Consider the following 10,278-nt stretch of genomic DNA (forward strand, 5'->3'; position numbering starts at 1 on the left):
ATCCCCCTCTGGGATGATCTTTTCCCTGTGATGCCCGCGGGGTGGTCTCTGCTCTAAAAAATGGGGCACACCAGTGGAGGAGTCACTTTCTGATAATTCTGGTATCTTCAGTGTCAATTGGAAAACCTCTTGGGGTGTCACAACTTTCCAGCATCTGCCCTCCCTGCCAACTGTAAACCTGATTGTTAGTATAGTCTCGAGCATCTCTGAGATATTTATCTCTTTTACGGGTTTCAATTTCTTTACCAAAGGTAGTCAAAGTCTCATCTAGCTCCTGTTTAAATTTATTAAGGTCAGTCTCGGATAATGTGGTGGATAGTGACTCCTGTAGTTTGCTGATCTGTGCCCTTGACTCTACTAACTCTTTCTGGATTTGTTCAACCGTCAAGATTATTAGGTCCAATAAGCACTTATTCAGGATACCCTCCCACTTAGTACAGTAATCTTTGTTATCTGAAAACAGCGTGGGTCTCAAATTATATCTGAGACCCCTTGGTATCCGTTTCACATGAAAATATTCTGCGAGTGTGGTCGCATGTAGCTCCATTTAACTTGTGCTTCATGTCTTTTCTCGAGTTGTTTTTCTGAAAGAAAATCCTTACTGCCCACAAACAATGTGGCAATGCGACTGGCATCAATATCTGAATTCGCAAATGTATTTACGCTAATCTGTGGGGCAGTGTTGTCGTGTGATAATGACATTAAGTCAACCGACTAGGTGCAAGTCTATCCACGGGTTATACATGTAACATAGCCTCCTGGCAGTTACTTCTGTTTCTGGGCCTTTCCTCTGTCGGTCCTGTTAGTGCAGGCAGTGGAAAGGTTAAATCCATTATTAGGCCTGTGTGTGTATTCCAGCCTCGAATAATGTGTCAGTATTCAAGGGCAGGCTTAGCAACTCTGAAGCTGTCAATCTAAGGGGTGGATATTGGTTGGAATGCCCCCTGCTGTGTGTGGGCCAATCTGTATCCGGCTCTGGCTTGTAATGAGTCAGAGTTAGAGAGACTCCCCAAGGATGTTCAAATTGGGACATGCCTCCTAAATTAGTAAGATCAGTTAGACAAGAGAGAGAGTTAGAGAGAAGAGGTCTTATGAAGAAACTGTCTCTCCCTTCCCCCATGCTAGGTGGGAAGGGAGGGGATACCAAGCAGCTTAGGCCAAGAGAGTAAGAAGCAGGAATGATGATGAGTACTGCATGAGAGAAGTGTTTCTCTGTGATGGAGTCTGCTGAATAAAGACAGAAAGACATTGCTGTGTGGTTTCATGTCTCTGGTTATGAAGGAGTGTCAGTGGGGGTCCATCCCCTGAAGATCTACAGGAGATCCTCACTTGCTGGAGGCACTGCACCATCAGGAGATACCAAGATCAACTTAATCTATTCCCCCTATTCCCTGTCTTGGCTCTCCCCACACCACTGCAAAGCCCTCAGCCCTCCTGTTGCAGCACCCAGACCGCTTGAAGTAACCAGCAAGGGGCATACCCCCCATCTCACTTGGAGAGGGGGGGGGGGTAGGATAAAAGGTTTACATTTGGAGGCACTGCTGAGATGAACTGCTCCCCAGGACAGGACAGGTTTTACCAACAGGACAGGTTTTCAGAGACAGTGGACCATGCAGCAATGTTTGGGACTTTTGCAGCAGCAGGCAGACTCTCCAGAGAGGGAATCTCTCCCTAAAGCTTCCCCGGGGAGGGGTTTACCCTAAAAATTACCTTTTCTATGTGGGGCGACTCCCTGGTGGCTATGTGCCAGAGAGTGTGATACCCACATAAAGTTGCTAGCCTGTGGGCGACCCCCTGGTGGCTATGTGCCAGGGAGCGTAGATACCCATATACACATCACTACATAGGATTTGGGGTGACTCCTTGGTGGCTATGTGCCAGGGAGCGTGGATACCCTGCCTATCAGATAACCCGGAAAAGGATGGGGAATAAAGGGTCCCTGAGGCTACACCATGGAGCCTGCAGGCCCATTCTGGCACTGCAGTTGGGCGACCCCCTTGGGGCTAGGGACCAGGGAGCATGATACCCTTCTGTATCCCCCAAAGAAGTTAGCATCAAGGGGACAGGGACTCTGAGGTGAGATCGGAGACCCCTGTGCACCCAGCAATAACAGGACTATTGCAGTAACGGTTCGTGAGGCGTTCCCTGAAGCTACCCCAGGGTGCGTGGTACTCAACAGAAAGAATGGTGTTTTACTTTGTGTGGCCCCTTACTGAAGAAATGTGGGTCACGCCTGTTCTCACAAGTCCTCACAAGATGGTGGTTTTGCTCTCAAGGAGACCGCGTTGTGCTGGACTTTGTGCTTTTATATGGCGGTTCCAGAGACTGATTGTACTCAAAATGGCGTTTCCCGCCTTACCTGGGAATCATGTGCTTTTCTGCAAAAGTTGCATCAAATTGCAAGCTTTTGCTGCCTGACAGTTTGCAAGACACAGCACAAGCTGCTCAAACCCCTCCTCCTTCCTTGCTCTGGATTGGACTATACTATTTACCAGGGGGAGGAGCTGGGTGTGCCCTGAAGGAGCGACAGGATGTGAGGAGCCAGATACCATCTCACTCTCACCACTGCTGGTTGTGTCTGCAAGCTGCCTTATCTGTTCTACAATGCAGTAGGTGGAGCCACAGGAGAAGAACTGCAGGCATCAGCTCAGTCTGCTACAGTATATGCAGAGTGGCCTATTTCCAGCTATGCTCCATGCCACACTCTGGGAACATCCTACCTGTGAGTGACAGAGAACCACTCAGAGAAAACTGTGTTCCTTTGTCCAGCCCTCAGTACTTCACTGCTGATCCGGTGAGCTGTTCAATGAGAGGAGATCCTGCGGAGGCTGATGACATCTTTGAGGTCCATGCCATTACCTTCACCGTACCCGAGTATGCTGCGGAGCTGCAGGTTCCGGTAATCGTTGCTGGTGCCTTCTGACAGATCCATGCTGCCAGCGCGGGTGCTACAACCCCTGAGGTACCGGTCGGGGCCTCCACAGCTCCCGAGTTGCCGCTTATCCTACCGGTGCCTGTTCCTGAGGCTGGCACCAATCCTGATGTCCATGATGTGATGTCTGTCACGGTAGCTTGTGCAGGGTTATAATATAACACAAAATCACTGGGTTGAATCAAATGCGACTAAGATATAATAAAGAAAGTTTATTCCTTGAAAAGGTGAACACACAGAATATGCAAATAACACACAGGATATATACACTTACTTTGAGGAATGGGCAATGAAGCAATCAGGATCTGGATTGGCAATTCATCAGGCAATCATGTATCATTCAGATGTTGTAACGAAGACGAAGATGAAGACAATGGGCATAGAGCTTACAATCAGTTATATAGGATTTAAGCCCTATACCCTAACATTGGGTGCCAGGTATTGGTTAACAATTACCTGCACCCAATTACCTTTTGCCAGCTAATGTGGGGAGCATTTTGGGACATGCCCCCAGGTAACTGACACATGCGCACATTCCCTGACTTGGGGTCTCATTTTCTTAACCCCACACTAAAGAAATAGCGCCTCTCGGTCTGCCAGAAGATGATCTGGACAAGAAAACCTTTGTCTGTAAGTGTGATTTATAACACCTACAGAATCACTCAAGTCATGCTCTTCTCCGCCCTAGCATATACAATCATGGTGGGGGATCCTTTGATCAGGGGGCCTGTTGTAGTATCTTTCCTGGGCTTTTATGCCAGACACCAAATACAGTATATGTGCACAATTATATATATATTAAAATAATCCGTTTGGCTGGGCCGAGCGGGCTACAAATTGCCAGATCCTCATGTCGGAGAAGATTCTACACGGTGGCCAAATTTCAGCTTGCTGGGACCCACAGAACCGAAGTTATAATAAATGACTTTAAATGCACATTTACAGAAGTTGCCTTTCTCTGCCATTGAAGTCAATGGCCAAAACCCACATTAAACAATTAACCATACTCCATTCTGTTGCTCAGAGTGGGTCGGTATTTGCCATGCAGTCATGCCAGAATGATGACTACATGGGGGCCAAATCCCAGCCCTCTGGTCTGTACAGAACTGGAGTTATGGACTTCTGGTTTTTACAATTTTTAACTTCACCGTTTACCTCGCGGATTTTACCTCCGCTCCTATTGGAGTAAATGGGCAACTCACACTTTTTTACAGTTAACCCTACTCCGTTCAGTTGAGGGGAGAGGGCTGGAAATTGCCATGCAGTCATGCCGGAGCAGTGACTACATGCTGGCCCAATTCCGGCCACTTTTATTTGAACACTTCTCGGATATTTTCCGGTGACTTTTTCTGAATGCCACGCGCTTCGCCGTGTTCATGCGGCGTTCATGCGACATTCATGCCGTATTAATGTCGCATTCATGCAGGCGTCAGCCGCGCTTGATCTGTTTAATGAGAATGGTTCGGATTTAATTGGTTGCAATTCTTCGCGTATCCTCCAGGTGGCAGATATTCATGAATTGTAATGAATTCTAATGTGTACAGTACATGTACTTCAGTAATGTGTCGACTTGCAGGTGTTTAAAAAATACCACAGTGGTCCTTTGTGAATTGACCTTGGTACTGAAGAAGTTACAACACTGTATCTATTTAGGCGTTTCATAAAAAAAACTTAATGTAAAGTGTCTGGTGTTCTATTCTATTGTCCAGAGAGGTGCAGAGATGAGTACACACTGCAGTCTGTGTTAAAAAAAACTGACATAACGTACGCTTATTTAATATGGTCAGCAATTAAATCAGCAGATGATAAGATGGCCACAGTTGGTCAAATGTATCAATATTTTATCGAAAATTATGACTTTTACAAATTTTCACCAGATGCTCATGTGTGGAAGCGTGCAATAAGGAAAAGTTATGTATTGATCCGTGTTTTTTCATATTGCTCCTGCACCCGGAGTTACAGGAGGAGGGTATTGGTGTGTGTGCCCCAGATTTTTCCAGATCTTTTATCTTTTTTTCCAGATCTTTTATCATGGAGACTTCAAAAGGCGAAAGGTCATGGTAAAACCAACTAAGAGTCGTCAGTCCCAGGCAAGCAATGCGCCAGCGCCAACACCGGCTTCCAATAACGGTCCGACCGTCAGTGAAAACCTGCTGACCGGCAACCCTTGCTATCAGCCCCCGTCTGGATACCTGCAGCCTGAGCAGGATTTCACGTACAGATACCCGCAAGCTTGCATGTACCAAAGCGATTTCCAGCTTCATCAGCTGTCAACTACAGGTGTAGCAGGCCCGCTGTCACCTGTCAACTACGTGTATAATTAAGACTACGGGACTGGCAGTGGCTCGGCGCCAACCGAATGGAACCGTCTATGGTGGGTACAGCTGCCGTATTTAATTCTTTTTTTACCATATCAATATCAATGCACAGTAAAGCGATTCTCCTGTAATCAATCGCTTTGGATATGGTTATTTAGTTCTTTTAGTCACAATTCGCCAAAATGTAGTCCAGCAATATCATTGGCTGAGCAGCTTCTACAGTAGATACTGAAAGATTGGTGGACAGCTAGGCGCATGGGCATTGGAATCTTGTTGAAACGCATACTGTATGTGTCTCATCACATCTAGGCGCATGCGTGTATGTGAACAAGAGACGCCCCCAAGAAAATTATTGTTGGGACTGACCGAAGGGACTGCGGGAATTTCTTTAGGGGACAGACTAATTTGAACCAACCATTACAGTAATACTTTTTTTTTCTTCCTCAGAAAATAAACTTTGTCATCACACTGAGAAAGGCAAATGGAGGGATTTCGATGGATATCGCTTTTTGTAACGATGCTTGCACACTGATGAATCTGAATCTGTGCCATTTTTATTGATTAGGATAGAATAACTGAAAATATATAAATATATTTTTTTTATATTATTTATTTTCTTTATAGAAAACCTGAAAAAGTATGCTGTTTTTTTTCATAAAGTATGCAATACTTTTTTACATACTGTACTGTATAATAAACCCCGAAAATAAAAAGTACGCATTTATTCTGTACATGTATTAAAGTATGTGTGTTCTAATAATAATACTAATACTAATAATGCGTTTTAATACTGTTTTGATGTAATGCGCATGCCTACCCCGCATGCCCCCCAAGGAGACACAATGAAACAATTACAATTAAAACAAGCAGCATTTTTTTTATTGGTGGAGTAAGTAAAAAAAACGGAGTAGAAGTAAAAGGAACAAATGGTCACTACTCCTAGTACCACTACAAGGTTGTAAAATAAAATTATTCATTATTGCAAAAAAAGGCTGGACATCATAGTAGAACCACTCTGACGCGTTTTATCCCTACATGGGACTTTATCAAAGAGTATATGGTTCAGAAAGCAGACATGTCTAATATAAATGTAAGCCGAATCTGATTGGACAACTCCAAATCAGACACAGCAGATAACAATGAACACATGGATTGGAACATATTAACTCTAACATGTCTGGAGTAAAACAAACAACACATATATTATAATAAACCATATAATAGACTGACAAAAAAAGAAAAAATATTAAAAACAAAGAACATAATGTCAAGCACAATGATAAAAATTGCATATAAGAAAAGAAAATCATGGAAGAAAACGATCGTGGAAGATAGCAATCAATAATGAATTGTTAATAAAGACAAATAATTGTTCCTGAAATTATTAGAATATATCATGTAATAAACTTATTCTGTTAACACATCATAAGATTACAGAATGCAAAATTAATTTATACAAATAACAGTTGTAAAACAGTATAATACTCTCCATGCCCTTATGACTAAAGGAAATGTTTCAACTCCCAATCAGAGTTCATTCCAAGGGGATGGAGAGTATTGAGAGTATATATCCAATACATTTCTTTCTGATTTAATCGATTCTCCCTATTGCCTCCTCTGGGGTGATGGGGTAGGTGTTCAATGGCTGAAAAGGAGAAGTCACCAATACCCCCCCTAGGGCACTGTGAGAAATGTCTGGATACAGGATGGACCAAATCTTTTCTCTTGATCAAACGAGTATGTTCAGCTATACGCAGCCTGAGAGGTCTAATAGTGCGTCCCACATATCTGTGGCCGCATGCACATGAAAGAACATATACCTGTACAACAAAAGATGTGTTGCAATTTAAAAAATTCTTAATTAAACTTTTTTAGACCATTAGAGTAAGTTATACATTTTGCAGGTAATGCATATTGACACATAGAGCAATTCACACAATTATAAAGACCTTTAGGTATAGTACTGATAGTAGGAGTTCGTAAACCAGAATCAAATAAACTGGGAGAAAGGTGAGAGGCCAAAGTTTTAGCCTTGCGGAAGGTAAATCTAGGGCCACTAGACAATGAGGGACCAATGTCCTCATCAAGGAGAAGAGTGTGCCAATGTTTGGATATTATCTTAGAAATCAGTTGTGATTGGGCACTGTAAGTTGTTACAAAGAATGGACTTTGTGTGGTATTAAAAGATGTCTTATTGGATATTGTAGATTTCAAACCAGTTCTTTGAATCAAAGTATCTCTGTCCATAGAGTCAGCTCTAGTAAAGGCAACCTCTATGTCTTTAGTGGAATAGCCCCTGGCTATAAATCTGTCAAACATTTCCTTTGATCTAGACAGGAAAATATCATTAGTTGAACAAAGTCTTTTCAATCTCATGAATTGAGATCCAGGAATATTCCTTATCAATGAACGGGGATGACAACTCCGTGCATTGAGAAGCATATTCCTGGAATTCTTTTTGCGGAAGATATCGGTCTGAATGTTCATCTCACTGTCAACATACAGGGTCAAATCTAAATAATTGATGTGATTAATATTGTGCTCAAACGTGAATTTAATATTATAATCATTAGTGTTTAAATAGTGAATGAAAGAAAATAAAGAGTGCTCATCACATCCCAGATAAGTATCAGATCGTCAATATATCTCTTAAAAAGACGATATTATGACAAAAATAATTATTTGAGTGATAAATAAATAGTGCCTCCCAAAAACCCATAAACAAATTAGCGTATGAAGGTGCAAAACTCGTGCCCATAGCGGTGCCTAATTTTTGTAAATAAAAACATGAATCAAAAAGAAAATAATTATGTGTGAGTAAAAAGAATATAGATTCTTGTAAAAAAGTGCAATGTGAAACTGATAAGGTGGATAAATCAAGAAAGTGTCGTATCGCTTTAAGTCCGTGATTGTGATCAATAATGGAATACAGGGAGGCCACATCTAATGTGACCCACCTGTATTCTTTGTGCCATGTAATATCCTGTAGTTTGACAATGAGATCAGCTGTGTCTCTGATATAGGAAGGAAGTTGGAAAACCAGGGGCTGAAAGAACTTGTCCACATACCGCGATAACCCATCTCCCAAAGATCCAATGCTCGCCACTATTGGTCGTCCTGGAGGGTCGACTAGCGATTCATGGATCTTTGGGAGATGGTGGAATACCGGAATCACGGGATGTGGACAGTTCAAAAATTCACATTCCTTGTAACTTATAACATTTAGAATTCTCCCAAAGGACAACAGTTCAGTAAATTCTAAAGAATATTTTGAAGTAGGATCCTCTTTTAGGGCCTGGTAAACATTGGTATCATATAATTGCCTCAATGTTTCTTGTTTATATTGATCAGAGGACAATATTACCAGGGCTCCCCCTTTGTTCTCATTTCTAACTACAATATTAAAAATTTTCTTTATTGAGTCAATTTGTTGTATCTCTGTATAGGTCAAATTGCCAGAATTGACATTAGAATAGGAAAAGCCTTGGGAAAGTAATGTTAAATCACGTTCAATCAAACATTCAAATGTGGTTATAGATGGGCCTCTGTTGTAATTGGGGCAAAATAAGGATTTTTTACGATACCCGGAGTCTTCTGACCCAAAAAAGGGTTGGACATATGTATTTAAAGGCTCTCCTTGTGACTCTAGCAAATTTTCCATATCAGAGATAACACAATTTTCTTGAAAGTTTAATAAGTTCATAGTCCCGGTATTAAGCTGTGAAGGTTCTGTGGAAACCACATCAGTAACTGTGCCTAGTAAACGATTTTGTGTGGAGAATAATTTCTTTAAAGAAAGTTTGCGAGTAAATTTTTGGAGATCTATTACTGTTTGGAATAAATGAAAGTTCTGTGTAGGGGCAAACACCAATCCTTTGTTCAGGAGCCTAAGATGGTCCAAGGAAAGATCTACACCTGACAAATTAATTACATTGTCAGGAGAGTTCATTCGTATTTCTTCCTCTTGGACCTGCCTCTGCTTTCGTTGTTTTCTCTGGGACCTTCGTGTTCTCCTCGGCCTCTGGGATTTGACTGTAAAAAAGCCGAGGAGGGTTGGCCAGATGTTTTGGGAACTTTAGACTGAAATGTAGTAGTTGGGGCTCTGATTTCATAACCAGTAGCTCCACGATCATCCCTAGAATGGCCTGTAAATCTATCGAAGGACACTGATTGAGACCTTGCCTCATAATCTGAGACATCTGAGTCAAAGCTAGAGGTCTCCACTCTAGTGTTATTTAGAATAGATTTATTGGGATTATTATTAGACAAATTCTTTGATTGTTTTTGTTTACCCCTTGGTGTAATAGAACCTATAAAATTTAGAATGTTTTTTCTCACTAATAATCTCTTCAATAGAATCAACATTAATGGAAAGAGTTTTATCATTTTTGATAAATTGTTCCATTTTAGAGAATGGTTTAAGCTTAGTTTGGAGAGTCGCAATTTCATCCATAAGTTTAGATTTTTCTGATGTTTTTTGTTGGATAATTAACTCCATAAGCTGTCTAGAACATGTATCCAAAAATTTTACCCAATCCTGCTCAAATTTGTTACTCATAAAACCAAATGAGGGCACCTTTTTGACACGTAGACCTCTAGGGATTCTGTTACATCTAATATAGTTCTCTAGTGAGGTAATATCCCACCAGAGTCTTATATTCATAACGAGAAGTTTTTCTAATTTAACAAAGTAATGTGTCAAATCTGACGGTTCGTCACATGTGATATCTAAGATACCATCAAAAAGGTGCGCAGCTTTTCTGGAGCATCTAGTGTTATCTCCACATGAACGAACATATGTATCAGCATCCTCCTCTAATACAACATTATCTTCAATAAATTCTTCCATGATAAATCAATTAAACTATGAATTTCAAAAGGAAATAAATTAATGAAAAAATAAATAAAAGCTTGATAAAGTAATCCTGTGTAGATAATTACAAAAGAGTAGAAATCAATAAATAACATATATTGAAAAAAATCAATGAGGAGAGATATATACTCATGCTAGAAAGTTCTATAACATAT

Source organism: Ascaphus truei, chromosome 2 (assembly GCF_040206685.1).
Source record: "Ascaphus truei isolate aAscTru1 chromosome 2, aAscTru1.hap1, whole genome shotgun sequence".
NCBI lineage: Eukaryota > Metazoa > Chordata > Amphibia > Anura > Ascaphidae > Ascaphus > Ascaphus truei.